This window comes from Lampris incognitus, chromosome 10 (assembly GCF_029633865.1).
Source record: "Lampris incognitus isolate fLamInc1 chromosome 10, fLamInc1.hap2, whole genome shotgun sequence".
NCBI lineage: Eukaryota > Metazoa > Chordata > Actinopteri > Lampriformes > Lampridae > Lampris > Lampris incognitus.
In genome coordinates this window covers 6,312,487-6,339,494 of record NC_079220.1, presented here as the reverse complement: position 1 = coordinate 6,339,494, position 27,008 = coordinate 6,312,487, and the positions used below count along the sequence as shown (strand labels likewise).

Genomic DNA, 27,008 nt, shown 5'->3' with positions numbered 1-27,008 from the left:
CTCTCTCCCCCTCTTCTCTCTCTCTGTCTCCCTCGCTTTCTCTGTCTCTCTCCTCCCTCTCTCTCTCCTCTCCCTCTCCTCTCTCTGTCTCTCCCCCTCTCGCTCTCTCTCTCCCTCTCCTCTCTCTCTCTCTCCCTCTCGCTCTCCTCCCTCTCACTCTCCTCTCTCTGTCGCTCTCTCTCTCCCCCTCTCGCTCTGTCTCTCTCCCTCTTCTCTCTCTCTGTCTCCCTATCGCTTTCTCTCTCTCTCCCTCTCGCTCTCCTCCCTCTCCCTCTCCTCTCTCTGTCGCTCTCTCTCTCCCCCTCTCCCCCTCTCGCTCTGTCTCTCTCCCTCTTCTCTCTCTCTGTCTCCCTCTCGCTCTCCCCCCCTCTCGCTCTGTCTCTCTACCTCTTCTCTCTCTCTGTCTCCCTCTCGCTCTCCCCCCCTCTCGCTCTGTCTCTCTCCCTCTTCTCTCGCTCTGTCTCTCTCCCTCTTCTCTCTCTCTGTCTCCCTATCGCTTTCTCTCTCTCTCCCTCTCGCTCTCCTCCCTCTCCCTCTCCTCTCTCTGTCGCTCTCTCTCTCCCCCTCTCCCCCTCTCGCTCTGTCTCTCTCCCTCTTCTCTCTCTCTGTCTCCCTCTCGCTCTCCCCCCCTCTCGCTCTGTCTCTCTACCTCTTCTCTCTCTCCGTCTCCCTCTCGCTTTCTCTCCCCCTCTTGCTCTGTCTCTCTCCCTCTTCTCTCTCTCTGTCTCCCTCTCGCTTTCTCTGTCTCTCTCCCTCTCCTCTCTCTCCGTCTCCCCCTCGCTCTGTCTCTCTCCCTCTTCTCTCTCTCCGTCTCCCTCTCGCTTTCTCTGTCTTTCTCCGTCTCGCTCTATCACTCTGTCACTCTCGCTTTCCCTTGTCTCCCCCTCGCTCTGTCTCTCTCCCTCTTCTCTCTCTCCGTCTCCCTCTCGCTTTCTCCGTCTCTCTCCGTCTCGCTCTGTCACTCTGTCACTCTTGCTTTCCCTTGTCTCCCCCTCTCGTTTCCTCTGTCTCTCTCCCTCCCTCCCTCTCTCTCTCCGTTACTCTAGCTTGCTTTTCCTTCTCTGTCGAATGAGTCAGAATCCCCCTGCTCTTCTTCTTTCTCTCCATGTTGTTCGCTCCAAGCTGTTTTTTCATGTTCGTCCTTGTCATATTCTCCACTGTTCTCTTGCCGTCGTCTTTCATCATTTCCTGTTTTCAACCATCCTTCCCTGAGTGTCTCTCCATCCCCCCCCCCGTCTATCTGTCTCTATTCGGTTCGCTTTATTGTTACGAGAAATTTGACATTTGCATTGCCAAAGCATCAGAAATAACCCCAATTTCTTTATAACAATAGTAAACATTTTATTTGAAGGCACCTTTCGTGACACTCAAGGTCACCTTACACCAGTGTTTCTCAACCCAGTCCTCAAGGACCCCCTATCCTGCAGATTTTCTTTGCAACCCTGAATAGGTACCTGTTTGTAGTTATTCAACCAATCAGCAATGAATTTTGTCAGACGTTGCACACCTTGCACAATTAAGTGCTGCGAGATGACTGGTCGAGGAAGTACAAGCGGGGCTACCTATGCAGGGTTACAATGAAAATCTGCAGGATAGGGGGTCCTTGAGGACTGGGTTGAGAAACACTGCCTTACATCAAATACAATAAAGCAAAGCAGTGAGAACATTAGTGCAGTCAACAATAAAACCCAATAAGCAACACAGCGCACATCGGCAGGAGTTTAAAAAAAGAGGAATTTGATGCTGTTAACGCTGTTAAAGTGAGTATGTTAGTTTAAAAAGGTGGGTTTTAAGAGCAGATTTGAACTCCGTAACGGAGCCCAGTGAGCGGATGTGACGTGGGAATGGAGTTGCGGAGTTTGGGTGCAGCATAGGAGAAAGGCCTGGCGCCCGGTGTGCTGAAGTTGGTGGCTGGTAGTGCCCCTAGACCTGCTGGTGAAGGCCGCAGGGAGCGAGGTGGAGTGTAAGTCCGAAGGAGGTCGGAGATAAACGGGATGGATTGTGAAGAGATTTGCGTGTTCATGATAAAAGTTTTCAAATTAATCTGCCGTGACGCAAGAAGCAATACTCTTAGATAGCCATATGAGGAGCTCGGACACCCAAAGGGAGCTCGGAGGAGAGCCGCCGCTCCTTCACGTCACAAGGAGCCAGTTGAGGTGGTTCGGGCATCTGATCAGGATGCCTCCTGGGCGCCTTCCTTTGGAGGTTTTCCGGGCACGGCCAACTGGGAGGAGACCCCCGGGGTAGACCCAGAACTCGCCGGAAGGACTACATGTCCAATCTGGCCTGGGAACGCCTCGGGATCCCCCAGGAGGAGCTGGAGGGCGTTGCTGGGGAGAGGGACGTCTGGAGTGCTCTACTCGGGCTTGCTGCCACCACGACCCGACCCCGGAGAAGCGGCTGAAGATGAATGAATGAATGAATGAATGAATGAATGAATGAATGAATGAATGAATGAACAAGAAACCAGTGTAATTGTACCAGCAGGGGAGAGATATGATCAGTGGGCTTCGATTCGTGCTGCAGAATTAAGTTTGCTGGGGAGGCCTGCCGGGATCACATTGCAGCAGTCGATACGTGGTGTGGCCAAAGCACTGACTCAAGACTTCTGTGAAATTCTGTTACAACAGGGTGTAGTCTGGAAAGGTTTCATTATCCCCCCCCCCCTTCCTTCCCTTCCTCCCTCGCTTTCGCTTACACACTGAGTGCGTCAGGTGACGGCATCCAGCTGCAGACACAAAAAGTGGAGGAGGTGTGTCAGTCTGAACACCCAAGAGGAACCAGAAATGGCCCACAATAACACAGGAACACAGACGCAGCAAACCTGAACTGTTACTACCCTTGTGATGTCTGATTGATTGACATGCGTCACCCAACCCCTGTCTAAACTGATGACTAGAGATGGCCTGGCGGCCTGCCCAGGGTGTCTCCCCGCCTGCCACCCAATGACTGCTGGGATAGGCTCCAGCATCCCCGTGACCCTGAGAGCAGGATAAGCGGTTTGGATAATGGATGGATGGATGGGTAACCCTGATGTACTGGACCCAGGAGCCCCCCCCCCCTTTCTCTGTCTGTGTGTATCTGTGTGTGTGTGTGTGTCTCTCTCTCTCTCCGTCTCTGTGTGTGTGTCTCTGGTCTTGTGCCTTTAAAGTGTTAGTATGTGTTAGTGGGACAGGATGGCTGAAGACCAAGTTGGTAGGAGAGTTCTTATCTTTACTCAACTCTTGGTACTGCAAGGCGTTATAATGGAAAGAGTGTGGGTCACTGAATTTGAGGCGTTTCCAGAATTTGATTGCCCTTTTTTGAATTTGAATCAAAACAGGACATTGGCCTGATTCTGCCCCGCACGCCTTGTTTGTAGTGTGCCAATGGACTTTTAGGATGTTTTTGCAAAACTCAGCATGCAGGATCTCAATTGGATGTTTTCCCCATTTATCTAGCTCCTGACTTGCAAGCGGGCCACACACTTCACTGCCATAAAGGACAATTGGTTCCATCACTGGTGCAAGTATTTTTAGCAAAATCCAGATTGGAATTTCAAAAGGAATTTGTCTTTTTATGGCAAGTAAAGCCCTCGTGCCTTGCCTCTTAGTTCATTCACTGCCATGTTGAATGTTTCTTTACAGTTGACTCTAAGTCAAGTCAAGTCAATTTTGTTTGTATAGCCCAATATCACAAATTTGCCTCAATGGGCTTAACAGCAACACAACATGCTGTCCTTAGACCCTCTCATCGGATAAGGAACAACTCCCTAAAAAAAAGAAAACCTTTAACAGGGAGAGAAATAAGAAGAAACCTCAGGGAGAGCCACAGAGGAGGGAGGGGTCTCTCTCCCAAGATGGACAACGTGCAATGGATGTTGCTAAGGCTTAGGTAGGTGTAATCTAGTGTATGTTCAATTTTCATCTAATCTAATCTAAATCTAATCTAAATATGTGCTGTCTTCCCTGATATCTGGATCTTTTTTGAAAGATTAATTTTGTTCATGTTAACTGCCAGGGCCCGGGTCTGGTAAAACTTTTGAAGAAGGTCTAATTGAATCTGGAGTCCTTCCTCTATTGGTTAAAGAAGGACGAGGTCAGCTGCATAGAGTAGGAATTTGACCTCACTGTCATGCAGAGTGAATCCAGGTGCCGATGACTTTTCCAGTATGGTCGCCAACTCAATGTATATGTTAAATAGAGTTGGGCTTAAAGAGCAACCCTGCCTCACTCCGCACTCCTGAGGGCTATATGGGGTTCTTCTGGATCCGATTGTAATAACACACTTAGCTCCTGAGTACGCTGGTTTTATAAGGTCATACGTTTTACCCCGTGCACCACTTTCAGTTCATTTGTAGAACAAGCCATAATGCGAAATTGAATCAAATGCTTTTTTGAAGTCAACAAAACAAGTAAATAATTTGTTGTCGAGTTATGGTGTGTAGGGTGTAAATATGATCAGTGGTGCGGTAATGTGGTAAGAATCCAACCTGGCTTTCACTCGACGTTGCGTTTCATAAGCAAGTTTGTGAGCCGGGAGTTAAGTGAGTTAAGTGGGAGCGTGTGTCTGTGTGTGTGTGTGTGTGTGTGTGTGTGTGTGTGTGTGTGTGTGTGTGTGTGTGTGTGTGTGTGTGTGTGTGTCTTTCTCTCTTTCTCTCTCTGTCTTCTTCTGTCTTTCTGTGTGTGTCTCTCTGTCTCCGTCTGTGTGTGTGTGTGTGTGTGTGTGTGTGTGTGTGTCTTTCTCTCTCTGTCTGTCTTTTTGTGTGTTTCTCTGTGTGTGTGTGTGTGTCTCTGTCTCCCTCTGTGTCTCTCTCTCTGTCTCTCTTCGCGCGCGCGCGCGCGTGTGTGTGTGTGTGTGTGTGTGTCTCTCTCTCTCTCTCTGTCTTCCTCTGTCTTTCTGTGTGTCTCTCTCTGTGTCTCCGTCTGTGTGTGTGTGTGTGTGTGTGTGTGTGTGTGTGTGTGTGTGTGTGTGTGTGTGTGTGTGTCTTTCGCTCTCTGTCTGTCTTTTTGTGTGTTTCTCTCTGTGTGTGTGTGTGTGTGTGTGTGTGTGTCTCTGTCTCCCTCTGTGTCTCTCTCTCTGTCTCTCTTCGCGCGCGCGCGCGCGTGTGTGTGTGTGTGTGTGTGTGTGTCTTTGTCTGTCTTTTTGTGTGTTTCTCTGTGTGTGTGTGTGTGTGTGTGTGTGTGTCTCTGTCTCCCTCTGTGTCTCTCTCTCTGTCTCTCTTCGCGCGTGTGTGTGTGTGTGTGTGTGTGTGTGTGTGTGTGTCTCTCTCTCTCTCTGTCTTCCTCTGTCTTTCTGTGTGTCTCTCTCTGTGTCTCCGTCTGTGTGTGTGTGTGTGTGTGTGTGTGTGTGTGTGTGTGTGTCTTTGTCTGTCTTTTTGTGTGTTTCTCTGTGTGTGTGTGTGTGTGTGTGTGTGTCTCTGTCTCCCTCTGTGTCTCTCTCTCTGTCTCTCTTCGCGCGTGTGTGTGTGTGTGTGTGTGTGTGTGTGTGTGTGTGTGTGTGTGTGTGTGTGTCTCTCTCTCTCTCTGTCTTCCTCTGTCTTTCTGTGTGTCTCTCTCTGTGTCTCCGTCTGTGTGTGTGTGTGTGTGTGTGTGTGTGTGTGTGTGTGTGTCTTTGTCTGTCTTTTTGTGTGTTTCTCTGTGTGTGTGTGTGTGTGTGTGTGTGTCTCTGTCTCCCTCTGTGTCTCTCTCTCTGTCTCTCTTCGCGCGTGTGTGTGTGTGTGTGTGTGTGTGTCTCTCTCTCTCTCTCTCTGTCTTCCTCTGTCTTTCTGTGTGTCTCTCTCTGTGTCTCCGTCTGTGTGTGTGTGTGTGTGTGTGTGTGTGTGTGTGTGTGTGTGTGTGTGTGTGTGTGTGTGTGTGTGTGTGTGTGTGTGTGTGTGTGTGTGTGAGAGAATTCAGTTCGATTCAGTAATGCTTTATTGGCAGGGCTGCATATGTTACAATGTTGCCAAGGCGGGTGGCAGTGAAATAGGTTAATACAGTGTTAAACTATAAATAACTAAACGAATAAATAAAAGTGAAAAGGAGCAGGTAGAACGGGTAGAACAGGGTAGAACGGGTAGAACAGGTAGAACAGGTAGAACGGGTAGAACGGGTAGAACAGGTAGAACGGGTAGAACAGGTAGAACGGGTAGACCAGGTAGAACAGGTAGAACGGGTAGAACAGGTAGAACGGGTAGAACGGGTAGAACGGGCAGAACGGGTAGAACAGGTAGAACGGGTAGAACGGGTAGAACAGGTAGAACGGGTAGAACAGGTAGAACGGTGGAACGGGTAGAACGGGTAGAACGGGTAGAACGGGCAGAACAGGTAGAACAGGTGGAACGGGTAGAACGGGTAGAACGGGTAGAACGGTAGAACGGGTAGAACGGGTAGAACGGTGGAACGGGTAGAGCGGGTAGAACGGTGGAACGGGTAGAACGGGTATAACGGGTAGAACGGGCAGAACAGGTAGAACAGGTAGAACGGTGGAACGGGTAGAACAGGTAGAACGGGTAGAACGGTAGAACGGGTAGAACGGTGGAACGGGTAGAACGGGTAGAGCGGGTAGAACGGGTAGAACAGGTAGAACGGTGGAACGGGTAGAACAGGTAGAAGTGGTAGAACGGGTAGAGCGGGTAGAACGGGTAGAACGGGTAGAACAGGTAGAACGGTGGAACGGGTAGAACGGGTAGAACGGGCAGAACAGGTAGAACAGGTAGAACGGTGGAACGGGTAGAACGGGTAGAACAGGTAGAACGGGTAGAACGGGTAGAACGGGTAGAACGGGTAGAGCGGGTAGAACGGGTAGAACGGTAGAACGGGTAGAACGGGTAGAAGTGGTAGAACGGGTAGAGCGGGTAGAACGGGTAGAACAGGTAGAACAGGTAGAACGGGTAGAACGGGTAGAACAGGTAGAACGGGTAGAACGGGTAGAGCGGGTAGAACGGGTAGAACGGGTAGAACGGTAGAACGGGTAGAACGGGTAGAAGTGGTAGAACGGGTAGAACGGGTAGAGCGGGTAGAACGGGTAGAACGGGTAGAACGGTAGAACGGGTAGAAGTGGTAGAACGGGTAGAACGGGTAGAACGGGTAGAACAGGTAGAACAGGTAGAAGTGGTGGAAATATAGAATAGTATGTGAGCAGTAGTTGACAGTGCTTTGGTCACTCGCTGACCCTTCGGCTGTGGCATTCTGACACACACATGGTGCTGCATGGTGTGACCTTTGGCCCTCCCCTAAAACAAGTGTCTCTCTGTATCGATTCAATTCAACGTGTGCTTTACTGGCATGACACACGTTTGTGTACATATTGCCAAAGCATGTAAAACAACAACAACAACACAGCAATGACTCTATGTCTCTGTCTCCCTGTCTGTGTGTGTGTGTGTTTGTCTGTGTGTCTCCCTGTGTGTGTGTGTGTGTCTGTGTGTCTCTGTCTCCCTGTCTGTGTGTGTGTGTGTGTCTCCCTGTGTGTGTGTGTGTGTCTGTGTGTCTCTGTCTCCCTGTCTGTGTGTGTGTGTGTGTGTCTGTGTGTCTCCCTGTGTGTGTGTGTGTGTGTGTGTGTGTCTCCCTGTGTCTGTGTGTGTGTGTGTGTGTCTCTGTCTCCCTGTGTGTCCCTCTCTGTCTCCCTGTGTGTGTGTGTGCGTGTGTCTCTCCCTGTCTGTGTGTGTCTCTGTCTCCCTGTCTCCCTGTGTGTCTCCCTGTGTGTGTGTGTGTGTCTCTCTGTCTCTCCCTGTGTGTGTGTGTGTCTGTGTGTGTGTGTGTGTGTGTGTGTCTGTGTGTGTGTGTGTGTGTGTGTGTGTGTGTGTGTGTGTCTGTCTGTCTCTCCATGTGTGTGTGTGTGTGTGTGTGTGTCTCTCTGTCTCTCCCTGTGTGTGTGTGTGTGTCTCTCTGTCTCTCCCTGTGTGTGTGTGTGTGTGTGTCTCTCTGTCTCTCCCTGTGTGTGTGTGTGTGTGTGTGTCTGTCTGTCTCTCCATGTGTGTGTGTGTGTGTGTGTCTCTCTGTCTCTCCCTGTGTGTGTGTGTGTCTGTCTGTGTGTGTGTGTGTGTGTGTCTGTCTGTGTGTGTGTGTGTGTGTGTGTGTGTCTGTCCGTCTCTCCGTGTGTGTGTGTGTGTGTGTGTGTGTGTGTGTGTGTGTCTCTGTCTCTCCCTGTGTGTGTGTGTGTCTGTCTGTGTGTGTGTGTTTGTGTGTGTGTGTGTGTCTGTCTGTCTCTGTGTGTGTGTGTATTTGTCTCTCTCCGTGTCTCTCTGTCTCCCTCTGTGTGTGTTTCTCTGTGTGTGTGTTTCTCTCGCTCTCTCTCTCGCGCGCGCGCACGCGCAGGTTCATTATACCTTTGAGGGCTTCTGCTTATTCCAAGTCGCCATTTAAACGTCTCATTAGCGTAACAGCAGGACGTCTGACGATTTGAAATAAGTCAGAAACGCGCGCGCGGAAGGAAAAGCGGAGCGGCTGTCAATCATGACAGTGAACGAAATCTACAGAACTTACGGTAGTTGGACTGCGTGGCGCGCGGAAACTTCTCCATGCCCGGCACGTATGCGAAATTAAGTCTTTTATGATAAGGACGTGTCGGGGTGTGGGGGGGTGTGCACCTCTAGAGTGTAAGAAACCTAATTGGGACGTCCTTCAGAGAAGTACTGTCCTGGTGTGGGTGTGGGTGGGGGTGGGGGGTGGAGGTTGGGGGGGTGCACCTCTAGAGTGTAATAAACCTAATTGGGACGTCCTTCAGAGAAGTACTGTCCTGGTGTGGGTGTGGGTGGGGGTGGGGGTGGGGGGGTGCACCTCTAGAGTGTAATAAGCCTAATTGGGGCGTCCTTCACAGAAGTACTGTCCTGGTGTGGGTATGGGTGGGGGTGGGTGTGGGGGGGGGTGCACCTCTAGAGTGTAATAAACCTAATTGGGACGTCCTTCAGAGAAGTACTGTCCTGGTGTGGGTGGGGGTGGGGGGGTGGAGGTTGGGGGGGTGCACCTCTAGAGTGTAATAAGCCTAATTGGGGCGTCCTTCACAGAAGTACTGTCCTGGTGTGGGTGTGGGTGGGGGGGTGGGGGGTGCACCTCTAGAGTGTAATAAACCTAATTGGGACGTCCTTCACAGAAGTACTGTCCTGGTGTGGGTGGGGGTGGGGGTGGGTGGAGGTGGGGGGGTGCACCTCTAGAGTGTAATAAACCTAATTGGGGCGTCCTTCACAGAAGTACTGTCCTGGTGTGGGTGTGGGTGGAGGTGGGGGGGTGCACCTCTAGAGTGTAATAAACCTAATTGGGACGTCCTTCACAGAAGTACTGTCCTGGTGTGGGTGGGGTGGGGGGGTGGGGGGGTGTACCTATAGAGTGTAATAAACCTAATTGGGACGTCCTTCACAGAAGTACTGTCCTGGTGTGGGTGGGGGTGGGTGGAGGTGGGGGGGTGCACCTCTAGAGTGTAATAAACCTAATTGGGGCGTCCTTCACAGAAGTACTGTCCTGGTGTGGGTGTGGGTGGAGGTGGGGGGGGTGCACCTCTAGAGTGTAATAAACCTAATTGGGACGTCCTTCACAGAAGTACTGTCCTGGTGTGGGTGGGGGTGGGTGGAGGTGGGGGGGTGCACCTCTAGAGTGTAATAAACCTAATTGGGACGTCCTTCACAGAAGTACTGTCCTGGTGTGGGTGGGGTGGGGGGGTGGGGGGGTGTACCTATAGAGTGTAATAAACCTAATTGGGACGTCCTTCACAGAAGTACTGTCCTGGTGTGGGTGTGTGTGTGGGTGGGGGTGGGTGGAGGTGGGGGGGTGCACCTCTAGAGTGTAATAAGCCTAATTGGGACGTCCTTCACAGAAGTACTGTCCTGGTGTGGGTATGGGTGGGGGTGGGTGTGGGGGGGGGTGCACCTCTAGAGTGTAATAAACCTAATTGGGACGTCCTTCACAGAAGTACTGTCCTGGTGTGGGTGTGGGTGGGGGTGGGGGTGGGGGTGGGGGGGTGCACCTCTAGAGTGTAATAAACCTAATTGGGACGTCCTTCACAGAAGTACTGTCCTGGTGTGGGTGTGGGTGTGGGTGTGGGTGGGGGTGGGGGGTGTACCTCTAGAGCGTAATAAACCTAATTGGGACGTCCTTCACAGAAGTACTGTCCTGGTGTGGGTATGGGTGGGGGTGGGTGTGGGGGGGGGTGCACCTCTAGAGTGTAATAAACCTAATTGGGACGTCCTTCACAGAAGTACTGTCCTGGTGTGGGTGTGGGTGGGGGTGGGGGTGGGGGTGGGGGGGTGCACCTCTAGAGTGTAATAAACCTAATTGGGACGTCCTTCACAGAAGTACTGTCCTGGTGTGGGTGTGGGTGTGGGTGTGGGTGGGGGTGGGGGGTGTACCTCTAGAGCGTAATAAACCTAATTGGGACGTCCTTCACAGAAGTACTGTCCTGGTGTGGGTATGGGTGGGGGTGGGTGGAGGTGGGGGGGTGTACCTCTAGAGCGTAATAAACCTAATTGGGACGTCCTTCAGAGAAGTACTGTCCTGGTGTGGGTGGGGGTGTGGGTGGAGGTGGGGGTGGGGCACCTCTAGAGTGTAATAAACCTAATTGGGACGTCCTTCAGAGAAGTACTGTCCTGGTGGGGTGGGGGTGGAGGTGGGGGTGGGGCACCTCTAGAGTGTAATAAACCTAATTGGGGCGTCCTTCGCAGAAGTACTGTCCTGGTGTGGGTGTGGGTGGGGGTGGGTGGGTGTGTGGGTGGGGGGGACAGCGCGCCGCAGCTCGGCTACTTTGCATCGGGTGCGGGTGCAGCAGGTGAAGGAGTCCTCCGTCCTCCTGCGGTGCGCGAGCGGCGCAGCCTTCCTGTCTTCAGGGAAACGCGTGTCTCTGTGTGAGCGTGTGAGCCGCTTCCCGGTACTGCGCAGAACCGCTTTCGTGGCGGTTTCCGTTCAAACCGCAGTGGTGCTGTGATGCAGAGCAGCTCTGACTGTACGGGGAGGCGCGTGTGGCGACGCCTCCCGAGCTGAGCCGCTTAAAGCCGCCGAGTCCGGCTGTTTCCAGCAGACCAGGAGCGGCCTAACGAACGCTGCCTCCCGGCGGCCACCGGGTCGCGTTTCTCTCTCTCTTTGCAAAGTAGGTCACTCGTCCGTCACCGCTGACGTCACTTTGCTGAAACGATGACGTCAGTTAATTGAATACTTCAATAGGTCTGCTCTAGACCAGTGGTTCTCAGCCTTTTTGGGGTCCTGGACCCCCTGCGTATTTTTGATCTACCCTGAGGACCCCTCCACCTGATCTTGGGGGAGGGGGGTTGCAATTTGATAGAAACAGTAGAAACTGCATTTTAAGTTGCATTATAGCATTTATTCACTCTTTGGGGCAAAAATAAGAGCTTTCAGTTGTAACTTAGATATAGTTAACAAAACAGAATTCTTATGCAGTAACTTTCAGATATATGTAACAAAACAGAATATGTATTCAGTAACTTTCAGATATATGTAACAAAACAGAATATGTATTCAGTAACTTTCAGATATATGTAACAAAACAGAATATGTATTCAGTAACTTTCAGATATATGTAACCAAACAGAATATGTATTCAGTAACTTTCAGATATATGTAACAAAACAGAATATGTATTCAGTAACTTTCAGATATATGTAACAAAACAGAATATGTATTCAGTAACTTTCAGATATATGTAACCAAACAGAATATGTATTCAGTAACTTTCAGATATATGTAACAAAACAGAATATGTATTCAGTAACTTTCAGATATATGTAACAAAACAGAATATGTATTCAGTAACTTTCAGATATATGTAACAAAACAGAATATGTATTCAGTAACTTTCAGATATATGTAACAAAACAGAATATGTATTCAGTAACTTTCAGATATATGTAACCAAACAGAATATGTATTCAGTAACTTTCAGATATATGTAACAAAACAGAATATGTATTCAGTAACTTTCAGATATATGTAACAAAACAGAATATGTATTCAGTAACTTTCAGATATATGTAACAAAACAGAATATGTATTCAGTAACTTTCAGATATATGTAACAAGACAGAATATGTATTCAGTAACTTTCAGATATATGTAACAAAACAGAATATGTATTCAGTAACTTTCAGATATATGTAACAAAACAGAATATGTATTCAGTAACTTTCAGTTATATGTAACAAAACAGAATATGTATTCAGTAACTTTCAGATATATGTAACAAAACAGAATATGTATTCAGTAACTTTCAGATATATGTAACAAAACAGAATATGTATTCAGTAACTTTCAGATATATGTAACAAGACAGAATATGTATTCAGTAACTTTCAGATATATGTAACAAAACAGAATATGTATTCAGTAACTTTCAGATATATGTAACAAAACAGAATATGTATTCAGTAACTTTCAGTTATATGTAACAAAACAGAATATGTATTCAGTAACTTTCAGATATATGTAACAAAACAGAATATGTATTCAGTAACTTTCAGATATATGTAACAAAACAGAATATGTATTCAGTAACTTTCAGATATATGTAACAAAACAGAATATGTATTCAGTAACTTTCAGTTATATGTAACAACACAGAATATGTATTCAGTAACTTTCAGATATATGTAACAAAACAGAATATGTATTCAGTAACTTTCAGATATATGTAACAAAACAGAATATGTATTCAGTAACTTTCAGTTATATGTAACAAAACAGAATATGTATTCAGTAACTTTCAGTTATATGTAACAAAACAGAATATGTATTCAGTAACTTTCAGATATATGTAACAACAGAATTTTTATGCAGTAACTTTTAACAATGCAAACGGGAGCGAGATCTCTTATTAATATACAATAAATTACTGAATACATATTCTGTGTTGTTACATACACTCACTGGCCACTTTATTAGGTACACCTTGCTAGTACCGGGTTGGACCCCCTTTTGCCTTCAGAACTGCCTTAATCCTTCGTGGCATAGATTCAACAAGGTACTGGAAACATTCCTCAGAGAGTTTGGTCCATATTGACATGATAGCATCACGCAGTTGCTGCAGATTTGTCGGCTGCACATCCATGATGCGAATCTCCCGGTCCACCACATCCCAAAGGTGCTCTATTGGATTGAGATCTGATGACTGTGGAGGCCATTTGAGTACAGTGAACTCATTGTCATGTTCAAGAAACCAGTCTGAGATGATTCGAGCTTTATGACATGGCGCGTTATCCTGCTGGAAGTAGCCATCAGAAGATGGGAACACTGTGGTCATAAAGGGATGGACATGGTCAGCAACAATACTCAGGTAGGCTGTGGCGTTGACACGATGCTCAATTGGTACTAAGGGGCCCAAAGTGTGCCAAGAAAATATCCCCCACACCATTACACCACCACCACCAGCCTGAACCGTTGATACAAGGCAGGATGGATCCATGCTTTCATGTTGTTGACGCCAAATTCTGACCCTACCATCCGAATGTCGCAGCAGAAATCGAGACTCATCAGACCAGGCAACGTTTTTCCAATCTTCTATTGTCCAATTTTGGTGAGCCTGTGCGAATTGTAGCCTCAGTTTCCTGTTCTTAGCTGACAGGAGTGGCACGCGGTGTGGTCTTCTGCTGCTGTAGCCCATCTGCCTCAAGGTTCGACGTGTTGTGCGTTCAGAGATGCTCTTCTGCATACCTCGGTTGTAATGAGTGGTTATTTGAGTTACTGTTGCCTTTCTATCAGCTCGAACCAGTCTGGCTATTCTCCTCTGACCTCTGGCATCAACAAGGCATTTTCGCCCACAGAACTGCCGCTCACTGGATATTTTCTCTTTTTCGGACCATTCTCTGTAAACCCTAGAGATGGTTGTGCGTGAAAATCCCAGTAGATCAGCAGTTTCTGAAATACTCAGACCAGCCCGTCTGGCACCAACAACCATGCCACGTTCAAAGTCACTTAAATCACCTTTCTTCCCCATTCTGATGCTCGGTTTGAACTGCAGCAGATCGTCTTGGCCATGTCTACATGCCTAACTGCATTGAGTTGCTGCCATGTGATTGGCTGATTAGAAATTTGCGTTAACGAGCAGTTGGACAGGTGTGCCTAATAAAGTGGCCGGTGAGTGTATATCTGAAAGTTACTGAATACATATTCTGTTTTGTTACATATATCTGAAAGTTACTGAATACATATTCTGTTTTGTTACATATATCTGAAAGTTACTGAATACATATTCTGTTTTGTTACATATATCTGAAAGTTACTGCATACATATTCTGTTTTGTTACATATATCTGAAAGTTACTGCATACATATTCTGTTTTGTTACATATATCTGAAAGTTACTGAATACATATTCTGTTTTGTTACATATATCTGAAAGTTACTGAATACATATTCTGTTTTGTTACTTATATCTGAAAGTTACTGAATACATATTCTGTTTCGTTACATATATCTGAAAGTTACTGCATAAGAATTCTGTTTTGTTAACTATATCTAAGTTACAACTGAAAGCTCTTATTTTTGCCCCAAAGAGTGAATAAATGCTATAATGCAATTTAAAATGCAGTTTCTACTGTTTCCATCAAATTGCAACCCCCTCCCCCAAGATCAGGTGGAGGGGTCCTCAGGGTAGATCAAAAATACGCAGGGGTCCAGGACCCCAAAAAGGCTGAGAACCACTGGTCTAGGACTTGTGGTTGCTGAGCCTCAGACACTTTTAGCTGAGAAACCGCGCCCAAACTAATCCAAGTCAAAATGGCGGGAAAACTATATGGCTGACATATGTGGTCCCAATAACAAAGTTGTAGAGCACATTCAGATGCATAGGTCTGTGCAGTTTTGTGTCGATCTGACTTATGGTGTGGGAATTACGCATGACCCTATGTTATAGCGCCACCATCTGCCCGACATAGGTGATTTGTGGTGCCTGAGTAGTTGGGGGCCATAGGAATCCACGTACCAAAGTTGGTTGGTCTAGGACTTACGGTTGCTGAGCCTCACACACTTTTAGCGGAGAACAATAATAATAACCCTAATAAAATAACTCTCACGCGCGCTTTAGTAAGACGCGCGCGCGGGTTAAACGCCAGTTATACTTTACGCGTCCGCGAGTACGCGAGGGGTCCGCGTGACGTAAATGTCAGAGGGTGCACGCGCGGGGTCCCATATGCCTTCCTCTTTTCTCTCCCTGTTAAAGAGGTTTCTTTAGGGACTTGTTCCTTATCCGATGAGAGGGTCTAGGGACTGGATGTTGTGCCGCTACGCCCCCTGACGCAAAGTTGTAATTAGTGATGTTGGGCTATACAAATAAAATTGATTTGATTTGATTTAGGGTCCGCGCGGACAAGGGCACAACTGCGCATGCGCCGGTAAACAAAACATGGACGCCAGCTTTGAGGCGAGGCTGTGTGAAGGGGTCCGTCGTTACCATCTTTATAATTCGTCATTGAAACACTACAAAGATAACCAGGCGCGCACAAATTCGTGGAGGGGAATTGCCAAGAACGGTGAGAACGTGTAATTATCGAGCTGTTATATTATACTTGTGAACTATTTTACTCATTGAAAGTGTGGACAGCTTCTTTTTCAGATTGCGATCGCCCGCTAGCTACACGCATGATTTACGGCATTTAATACTGACTTACGGCATTTCAGATCGCGATCGCCAGCGAGCCGCACGCATGATTTACGGCATTTAATACTGACTTACGGCATTTCAGATTGCGATCGCCAGCGAGCCGCACATGATTTACGGCATTTAATATTAATTTACGGCATTCCAGATTGCCATCGCCAGCGAGCCGCACGCATGATTTACGGCATTTAATACTGACTTACGGCATTTCAGAATGCGATCGCCGGCGAGCCGCACGCATGATTTACGGCATTTAATACTGACTTACGTCATTTCAGATCGCGATCGCCAGCGAGCTGCACGCATGATTTACGGCATTTAATACTGATTTATGGCATTTCAGATATTTTTTTAATTTTTTTAACGTTTTGTAGGTCCTTTAATAATATCACGTGCGTTGCGTTGTTTCCGGTGATTACTGTAAGTCACGTGACTAATCAAAACTGCTTGGTGAAATTGCATTCAGACTCTGGTGCTGTTACGGGTGGGTGGCCTCGTGAATTATTGTGCCCCGGGCACCAGATTGGTTTAATCCGTCCCTGACCATAGACCTTTTTGGGGCTCGGAATTTGAATGTCCTTACAAAGCCTCTGGTAGAGCAACACAAATGCCAGTATAGTGTGAGAACACACACACACACACACCATCCCAACAGCTGTAACAACTGTTTCACAACAGGGCTCCAGTTGCAAAGTGAAAGACTGAGGCTCCACCTGCAGGATCAGAATCCCACCGAAGTTGGGCTTCAACCTGAACCAAAACAATGTCCTCTGCTCACAAATTCCTTACTAGTTATGCTTCCAAACAAAGGTTGTGCAAATTTAAAGCGCATTTCCATCAACTACTGTAATAACTGTTACGCCACAACAGCAAAGTTCACAATACATCTGGGAACATAGATGCTCTGAGCAGTTCTGAGAGACATTTTACTGACCAGTTTTGGGAATCGTGTAGCTTTACATCATCGTTTCTTTAAAAAAAACAAAATCCGTTTTATCACCCTTCACTGCATTCTCTCTTTAGCTAGATGCCAACTTTCCCACCTCAGCCTACATAAAAACATGCCATAGTTGCAGATTTCTGGAATTTCAACTCGGATTCTCTTAATGCGCAAATTCAAAATGTCTATGAAAACTGACTGAAGGAAACCCACCTAGTGCTCAACTCCAGTTTAGCCATTTCATCTAATTTGCTTGTCTGCCTTTGGGCTTTGCACTGGTGGCATGAGAGGTGAAACCCTTCCTCCTTCCTGCATCACTCTGTATGAGGTCCCACCTCTTGCCGAGCATCACATGACGCTCCTCCGGGTTAATGTTCTGCAGGCGAGGGGACTGTTGTGGTCGGCGTCTGCTCAGGTGATTTTGGCGGATTTGGAGAGGATTTGGGAGAGGCTCTTGGTGACTTCGATTTCGATTTGACTCCAGCTAGCTGTGGGGTTTGAGGGGGAGTGCCAGGTTCCGATGCAGACTTCTCTGTACCATTTTCAGAAGCACGCGACTCAGAGTTTCTTTGTCGCCGTGGTTTCTGGCCTTTGGTTTCTACTCCATTGGTCTCCTGGGCCTCAGGCTGCTTGGGTTCCACCTCTGGCTGGGCCTCTGATGGGGCAGCTGCTGGCTGGTCCTCTAATGGGGCAGATGCCGGCTGGGCCTCTGGGTGGTGCTGTGGAGGTGGGTGAGGACGGAAAGGCCTGTAGCATGGTGCACGGAATCGACGCCTTGGCAGCCTCTGCTGATCACTCTCTGCCAAATCACTCTTCTGCCTTTCAACGAGGCTTGCAACGGTTTTCCGTTTAAAACCGAACCGTACGGTCCGCCCTGTACGGTTCAGTCCGCCCTTCTGGACCGCGGCTTTTCGGTTTTGCAGTTAAAATGTGCGCGAATAGTTGACAGGCGTTTCTTACTGCCGGAGAATGGGTTTTTCACTGTGTGCCTGTGTGCAGGCAGGCTGAGACAGCCTGCTGCAGAAAACCCCGCCCCCCGAGTCAATATCCAATCACTGTTAGCCCCCCACCCCCCACCCCCCACGGCATTTCAGATTGCCATCGCCGGCGAGCCGCACGCATGATTTACGGCATTTAATACTGACTTACGGCATTTCAGATTGCCATCGCCGGCGAGCCGCACGCGTGATTTACGGCATTTAATACTGATTTACGGCATTTCAGATTGCCATCACCGGCGAGCCGCACGCGTGATTTACGGCATTTAATACTGACTTACGGCATTTCAGATTGTCATCGCCGGCGAGCCGCGCGCGTGATTTACGGCATTTAATACTGACTTACGGCATTTCAGATTGTCATCGCCGGCGAGCCGCGCGCGTGATTTACGGCATTTAATACTGACTTACGGCATTTCAGATTGCCGTCGCCGGCGAGCCGCACGCGTGATTTACGGCATTTAATACTGACTTACGGCATTTCAGATTGCCATCGCCGGCGAGCCGCGCGCGTGATTTACGGCATTTAATACTGACTTACGGCATTTCAGATTGCCATCGCCGGCGGCGAGCAGCACGCATGATTTACGGCATTTAATACTGACTTACGGCATTTCGGATTGCCGTCGCCGGCGAGCCGCACGCATGATTTACGGCATTTAATACTGACTTACGGCATTTCAGATTGCCATCGCCGGCGAGCCGCGCGCATGATTTACGGCATTTAATACTGATTTACGGCATTTCGGATTGCCGTCGCCGGCGAGCCGCACGCATGATTTACGGCATTTAATACTGACTTACGGCATTTCAGATTGCCATCGCCGGCGAGCCGCACGCATGATTTACGGCATTTAATACTGACTTACGGCATCGCCGTGCTCAGTTAGCGCCTGGCCGGAGCGCCACTTCAGAAAACGGTAAGATCGTGGATAATGTGTAATTTATCGAGCTGTTATATGACACATGTGAACTATTTTACTCCTTGAAAGTGTGGACAGCTAGCTACAGATTCAGAACATTAGTCAACCAACGTTGGCTACCGGTACAATTCAGTTCAGTTTTTTTTCGATTCAAAACTTTATTGCAGACTCGGGGTCCATAACAGACAACAGACAAACAGGTAAAAGACAAACCTCAGACAATGCAAAGCGTAAACACAAGAAAATAACATAAATGGAACAAATCAGTGTCTTATAAGGGGGCAGCTATACCAGTGGTCCCACTGCCGGGATTGGTAGCTTGTGCCACTGAATCTTATATTAGTTAAACTACTAATAACACACGTTAGCCCCTAGCTAGCTAACGGGTCTGACCCTTTAGTCGAGCGGTTAGGAATGTCGCCTTGTGGTGCAGTACACGCCGTATCGAATCCCGCACCGGGCAAGAAAATAACCGGTTACATTAGTTAAACCCTTGATGATTACATCATCAGAGTCATTGAGCCGGCAAATACATTTATACACGAGCTTTCTTAGAAGAGCCTGAAAGGTGTTGACTCCTGCAGCCACCAACATGGCACTTGCACTGCACCATCTAGGTCTTTTTAGTAGTAATCTCATAGCATCATTATTAGGTACTTGAAGCCTCTGTAAGCTTGCTTTTTATAGTTTGACCACAGGGGGCAGTATAAAGTGGTATACAATATGTAGTTTGACCACAGGGGGCAGTATAAAGTGGTGTACAATATGTAGTTTGACCACAGGTGTGCAGTATAAAGTGGTGTACAATATGTAGTTTGACCACAGGTGTGCAGTATAAAGTGGTGTACAATATGTAGTTTGACCACAGGTGTGCAGTATAAAGTGGTGTACAATATGCAGTTTGACCACAGGTGTGCAGTACAAAGTGGTGTACAATATGTAGTTTGACCACAGGTGTGCAGTATAAAGTGGCGTACAATATGTAGTTTGACCACAGGTGTGCAGTATAAAGTGGCGTACAACATGCTCTGAACAGAGACATCTTCACACTAACTGAACACATACCAAACTTGTGTGACAGAGTGTTTGCTTGTGTGTACATCATGCAGCATTGCCTATAAATATCATCGTCTGTCATTTGTTCAGTAATATAGTGCCCAAGATATTTCGCCTTATTACACACCCCAAGATTATTATCAGACAATTTAAAATCAGGAAATTTTAGATGATTGACCACTTTGGTTCTGCAGATCATGACAACACTCTTACTAGCATTGTATGTGATATCGTGCTGCACACCATACACCCAACATATCTCAAGGAGGTGCTGGAGACCAGCGCTACAGGGACTAAGTATGACAAGGTCATCTGCGTACTTAATATGGTTCACCAAGGTGTCACGCACCCAGTGTTACAGGCTTTCAGCTGCTTGGACAAATCATCAATATATAAATTGTAGAGAACTGGAGGCAGAATTCCCCCTTGTCTGACACCATTGCAGACCCCAAATGGGGCTGAAACACTATTACCCCATTTTACTTGCATGGTCTGGTGGGCATACCAATAAACCAGAATTCTCACAGTGTGTTTAGACACCCCTCTTTGACGCAATTTAATGAACAACTTTCTATGATTAACACGATCAAAAGCTTTAGAAGCATCAATAAAACACACAAGAACCGATGAGTTTTGGCCTCTGTGTTTGTTAATTATCCGTGGAGTTGATAAATTAATGCACTCTATCCAGCAGGATTCTTTCTAGGACTTTTGACAGTATGCTGGCTAGAGCTATAGGCCTGTAGTTCTCTAGGCTGCATACTTTTCCAGCTTTGTCCTTAATGAGTGGCACTAACAGCACAGACAACATTGAGTTGAGTCTGGTAACAAGCCATGGCTCATAAAGCCAGTAAAACAAATAGCAAGGAGAGGATCTGTCCTTGGACTGGCATATTTAAGATGTTCAGCAGTAATGTGATCTAAGCCACTTGCCTTGTTAACAGACAGCTCATTTATCATGAGTCAAACTTCTTATTCCATAGAATAGCCACACCCCCTGGTATCCTGCCTCTGACTATTCCCACGCCAAGGTCAGTTGTAGACCCCCCAGCCCCATTAAAGTTCTCATTGAAGGAGTTTAGTTTTTCCAGCTCTTGCTTTGCTAAAAATGTCTCTTGCATACGTAGTATGTCACAGCTCTCCAAAAGGTTTTCAACAACTATGCGGTGAGCTTTTCCCCCTGCGCTCTGGCCCAGACGCAGGCCACGACAGTTGTATGACAGAACACGAATAGTCATTTAGCAAGACTTGTGAGTGACCATATCACCAACAGACATACTCACCACCACCACCCCCCCGCTGCAAAAGCAGTGTTTGAAAAAACAGTGTCTGCCTAAACTTGATCTAGCTTGCCAGTTAACTATCAGGAATCAGGAACAATTTGTCATTCTATTTGTCATAACTAGCCAATATTCATCAGCTAATATAATAACAATGCTTTTTGGATTTTCTCTCCATGAATATTTGCAGTTCAGTGCCCAATCTCTAGGTAAGCAAACTGGCTATAACTGGGGGAACGTGATACCCTGCTAGTCAAAATTACAATACAACAACAAAAAATGTTGTCATGTCACCTCCTGGCTCCGTACTAAAGTGATTTTGATTGATAAGCAAAGTTAAATCGTCCTCTTGGTATTCATGGGGGTCAGTCCTGTGGGTTAGCTATGGAATAGGGTGGCTATCGTTTAAGGCAGTGTTTCTCAACCCAGTCCTCAAGGAACCCCTATCCTGCAGATTTTCATTGTAACCCTGCATAGGTAGCCCTGCTTTTACTTACTCGACCAATCATCTCGCAGCACTTAATTATGCAAGGTGGGCAACGTCTGACAAAATTCATTGCTGATTGGTTGAATAACTACTAACGGGTACCTATTCAGGGTTGCAAAGAAAATATGCAGGATAGGGGTTCCTTGAGGACTGGGTTGAGAAACACTGGTTTAAGGTAAGTGTTGGGCTAAGGCAGTGGTGCCCAACCCTGCTCCTGGAGAACTGCCCTGCTGCCGGTTTTCACTCCAACCCTAATTTAACACAACGGATTCAATTAATCAAGGTCTCGGTCAGTAGGTAGTTAGTAGAATCAGGTGTGTTAAATTAGGGTTGGAGTGAAAACCGGCAGCGGGGTAGCTCTCCAGGAGCAGGGTTGGGCACCACTGCCTTAGCCTTAGGGTTAGCCTTAGGGTTAGGGTTAGGGTCAGGAGGACGTTAGTGAATGGTAAATGGGCATAATTTAAGAGAGTTGTACCCTGTGTATCCGTTTAGCTGGCTGGCTAGCGCTGCTACCTGTAGCTCGCGTGCTGTCTGTAGCGCCTGCGCTCTTGTTCTTGTGCTTCTTCTTCGTCTTCTTCTTCTCTTGGTTTACCGGCGGATCGCAAACAACTGTAAGGTGCGTACCGCCACCTATCGAACGCCTGGCAAACTTGCTCATCGAAGTGTCCAGAACCAGACGGGATTCGACAGTCGCTGATTCACAAAAAAAATGGGAAACGATCTTGCAGAGTGGGCATTAGCTTAGTTTCCACCGTCATTTGCATTGGAGCAAGTTCGCGAAACTTCACACAAATAGTCAAAATGAGCGGATTTTTCAACCAAGTGAAATGCTGTTGTTCGCCCTGTCTGCTGACGGATGGACCTGGTTAGCAGACTCATTAAAAGGTACTTAAAGTGAAAATCGCGTGCTCGTGTCACGTCGTGTTAGGCTGCGCTGTAATGGGTTAACAGCAGGAGCTAGCAAGGGATGTTGCAGCATCACTCCATATTTGTCTCCAAATATTTAGCCAGTTGAAATCCAACTGACTTTATTACGTCTCATTCTGTGCATGACAAATATATCCATTGCCCCAGTGTGTTGTTATTACTACCACAACTTGCCATGAAACGGTACCCATTTTAGGGCTAAAGGGCCTTTAAATCAGCTAAAGTGTAATGTTTACAGTGAAGCTAGGACATTAGCCTGGGAACCAGAGGAATTCCCAAATGCTAATTAGTCTGGCTCCTCTCAGTTGGTTTTTGGTTCCCAGGGGGCGTAATCAAGGGGACGCAGACCAAAATCCCTCTGGACGCAATTGGATAGACCTACAGCCAGTGGCGGCTGGTGCTAAAAACTTATTGGGGGTTGCAATGTACCTTGGCGCAGCACACCTGACAGCTGCTTTAGTGTCCACACCGTCACAGAGTTACTAAGATGGACAATGTAGCCTATAGATTTTATCAGGGTTCGTACACGGTGGAAGATTGACAGCCGAGATGAGGCATCGTGGTGGGTGTGAACATGATTGACAGCCACGAGAATTTTCCAGTCACATGAGATCCAAAAAAAAATTAAAACGATACCAATTCGCTGCCAATAAAAGCGGGAGTGTCTGGGGCATCACAGAACTGCGCCCCCTGGAAAATCTGAAGAAACCAATCAGACAGCAGCCTCAGGTCACTTGCTCGCCTCAGGTCACTTGCTCGCCACAAGTTTGAGGGCTTACATAGGGTATCATTTGGCCGGCGCCCCCCCCCCACCCAGGAAGTGTATGTATTCAGACAGAAACCAACCAAACACCACCTGGAACCAATATTTAATGCTGCTGACAGGTGCTCACAGACTGGAAACACTTTTATTTCATAATTATTTGCATTAACTAAATAATATTCAACATGTTTAAGTAGATTTTCATCTCTCGATGTTTGAAGGGGGCGGTGCCCCAGCACCCTGTACTGGCCAGCCACCACTGCCTACAACCAATCAGATCATAGGATGCACTGGGAAACGTCATCAGGGATGTTTCCTGAGGTCCTCGGGTGTTTCGGATCTTTCAACATCTACACCCTCTCTCAGGTGACCCAGCCAGGGTTGATCATGCCCTGGCTTGTGTTCCAGCAGCATTGGCCCACACATTACTCAGTTTGATCCGAAGCCATCTGGAGGCCTTCTCTGCAGCCTCCATGGAAGACTTGATGGCTTTCCTTTTAGCAGCCCCAGTGATGCCAAGTAGAGTGTCTAGCTTGCACAGTGAGCGGCCGGCAAAGCCTCTACACCCCACTTCAGTGGGCTCACAATGCGCCTTCCAGCCTCTCCTCCAGCACTGATCCACCAGCTCCTGCTACTTGGACCACTTCCGCTCATTTGCGGCTCATTTGCCTCCTCTATCCGGTCGTCCCAGGGGACCGTCAGCTCTTTGCTCAGAGCAACAACAAAAAAAACGAAACATTTACCATCCCTCTATCAGCTGAATGGCTGATAGAGGGATGGTAAACGGATGAAGAAATGGATGGGTTGAGGGATGGATGATTAGAAAGATACCTGAGAGTCAGACGATGAATGGACAGACTGATGGATGTATAGACCAATGGAATGGACAGACTGATGGATGGACAGACGGATGGATGGATGGGCGGGTTGACAGACAGATGGAACGGTGAATGACTGGACGAAAGATACGTGGATGGATGAACAGATGGAGGGATGAATGGGATAGCTTGATGGTCAGGGAGTTGCACCGGTATGGTTGGAGATTCGGATTCCTGCCGACTTGACGTTTACACTTGGAAAAAATGAAGAACTCGTCTTCCCATTTGTTTCTGTCGAAGGCTGTGCGCGCGTGCGCGTGCGCGTGCAGAGATGCAAATATAGCGTCCGCGCACCCAATTCCACGGAAATCAAGAGAATTACAGAAGTGTGGAATACCTCATCACCCCTTTCGGTTCTCTAGTCTGGAATGTCCTGAACGGAGAGTCTATTAATGAAACTGCGACATATGATTCACCACCCCGCTCATCACCTAGCGACACGCACACACACACACACACGCACACGCACACACACACACACACACACACGCACGCACACATACACACAGACGCGTGTGATTAAACCTCTGATATCGATATAAAACTCCGGGAAATAGGGGCCGACATCACGGGCTCTCGCTGTGTTATCGATCATAACGGTGTGTGGATATTCGTCGTAGTTGTTATTTCAAATATTCAGTTTGATTCAACACCGCGCGCGCGTACGTGTGCGTGTGCATGCGCGCGCGTATTTATGTGTGTGCATACTTGCGTGTTTGTGTGTGCATGTGTGTGTGTTGTGCGAGTGAGTGAGTGTGTGTGTGCGACTGAGTGTGTGTGTGTGCGTGTGTGTGCGAGTGAGTGTGTGTGTGTGTGTGTGCGAGTGAGAGTGTGTGTGTGTGTGTGTGTGTGCGAGTGAGTGTGTGTGTGTGTGTGCGAATGAGTGTGTGTGTGTGTGCATGTGTGTGCGAGTGAGTGTGTGTGTGTGTGTGTGCGTACTTGCGCGCGTGTGTGTGTGTGTGTGCGTGTGTGTGTGTGTGCATGTGTGCGTGTGCGTGTGTGTGTGTGTGTGAGTGACCATCCAGAGGCCCTTAAACACCTATGATGAGTCATACACACACATTCATGCCAGCACGGATTTGCTGTATTTGCAAAACATGCAACTTAAAAAAAAAAAGACTCAACGCACTTCCCTTCACACAAACACACACACGCACACACACACACACACACCTATGGATGGTTCATTGACTCTCATTCATGCAACGTGCTCCAGCGTTAACAAGAAGTCATGTGACCGCTCAGCCCTTCACAGAAGAAGCATGAATCCTGCTGCTGGTCCCCCCGCGGCTTCTGGCCGCTTTAACGGCCTGGCTTCCATTTTCATTCACGTTATTCCATGTTGTTGTTGTTATTCCATGTTGTTGTTGTTATTCCATGTTGTTGTTGTTATTCCATGTTGTTGTTGTTATTCCATGTTGTTGTTGTTATTCCATGTTGTTGTTGTTATTCCATGTCGCCATTCACTTCTACACACGAGTCTTTCCCCAGTTAATTGCACTTTAGTATTTGTCTGTGAATGTTCTCATTCATCCAGGTCGTCATGGTTCTCCAAAGGAGTGGAATCGAGTGCAGGTGGACTTGGTATGTATCCGTGAAGACGTTTCGCCTCTCGTCCAAGAGGCTTCCTCAGTTCGTGCCTTCCTGACTAGACCAAGCTAGTCTGACTGACTAGACCAAGCTAGTCTGACTGACTAGACCAAGCTAGTCTGACTGGCTGGTGATGAGACTCAGTATTTATCCTCTTGGAGTCGTTGTCAGAGCTATACTGGATGTCCATGGCTCTTTGTGTCCCGATGTGTAGCAACGCCCGTCGTTGCCACGCATATCTATAGCTCTGATAACGACTCCTAGAGGATCAATACTGAGCCTCATCAGCAGCCAGTCAGACTAGCTTGGTCTAGCTAGTCAGACTAGCTTGGTCTAGTCAGTCAGACTAGCTTGGTCTAGCCCAGTGTTTCTCAACCCAGTCCTCAAGGAACCCCTATCCTGCATATTTTCTTTGCAACCCTGAATAGGTACCTGTTTGTAGTTATTCAACCAATCAGCAATGAATTATGTCAGATGTTGCACACCTTGCATAATTAAGTGCTGCGAGATAATTGGTCGAGTAAGTACAAGCAGGGCTACCTATGCAGGGTTACAATGAAAATCTGCAGGATAGGGGGTCCTTGAGGACTGGGTTGAGAAACACTGGTCTAGTCAGTCAGACTAGCTTGGTCAAGCTAGCTAGTCTGACTAGCAAGACCAAGCTAGTCAGACTAGCTTGGTCCAGCCAGTCAGACCAGCTTGGTCCAGTCAGGAAGGCACGAACTGAGGAAGCCTCTTGGACGAGAGGCGAAACGTCTTCACGGATACATACCGAGCCCTTAAGTATTTGCATGACCTCTAATAGTTTGGGCTTTATCTTGTTTTTTTGTTTTGTTTTTTAATTTGGTGAAGGGATTTTGTAACTCGTGTTTTGAAAAGCGCTGCACAAATAAAGCTGTTGTTTTCATCCGTTCTCGTGAAGCTTTTTTCGTGATTTTTATTCCATCTTTTCACTTGTGCACTCTCACTTGATGTGAAGTGCGTTGGCTTTTAATTCACCAAACGTGCTAATTAAAACATTGGAGTGACTGATGACTCGAGAATTATCTCTCTCTCTCTCTCTCTCTCTCTCTCGCGCGCGCACACACACACACACACACACACACACACACACACACACACCTCTGCCGGTTTCTGGTAAGTGCGTGTGCGGCCGGGGCCATTTACTATCAGAATAGCCCCACCCACTTTTATTGTTACACTATTGAGATGAATCCTAAGTGTCGGTCCTCCTGTCTGTCTCTGTCTGTCTGTCTGTGTCTGTCTGTCTCGCTGCTCAGCAGGTCTGTCTGTGTCTGTCTGTCTCACTGCTCAGCAGGTCTGTCTGTGTCTGTCTGTCTGTCTGTCTGTGTCTGTCTGTCTGCCTCGCTGCTCAGCAGGTCTGTCTGTGTCTGTCTGTCTGTCTGTCTGTCTGTCTCGCTGCTCAGCAGGTCTGTCTGTCTGTCTCACTGCTCAGCAGGTCTGTCTGTGTCTGTTTGTCTGTCTGTCTGTCTGTCTGTCTCTGTCTCACTGCTCAGCAGGTCTGTCTGTGTCTGTCTGTCTGTCTGTCTGTCTGTCTGTCTGTCTGTCTGTCTGTCTGTCTGTCTGTCTCACTGCTCAGCAGGTCTGTCT

General features: G+C 47.6%; 1 pseudogene; it reads right to left on the bottom strand.

The window, feature by feature from the left end:
• Positions 1–18: 18 nt before the first annotated feature.
• On the bottom strand, positions 19–26,460 carry LOC130119561 (octapeptide-repeat protein T2-like; annotated as a pseudogene).
• Positions 26,461–27,008: the final 548 nt, after the last annotated feature.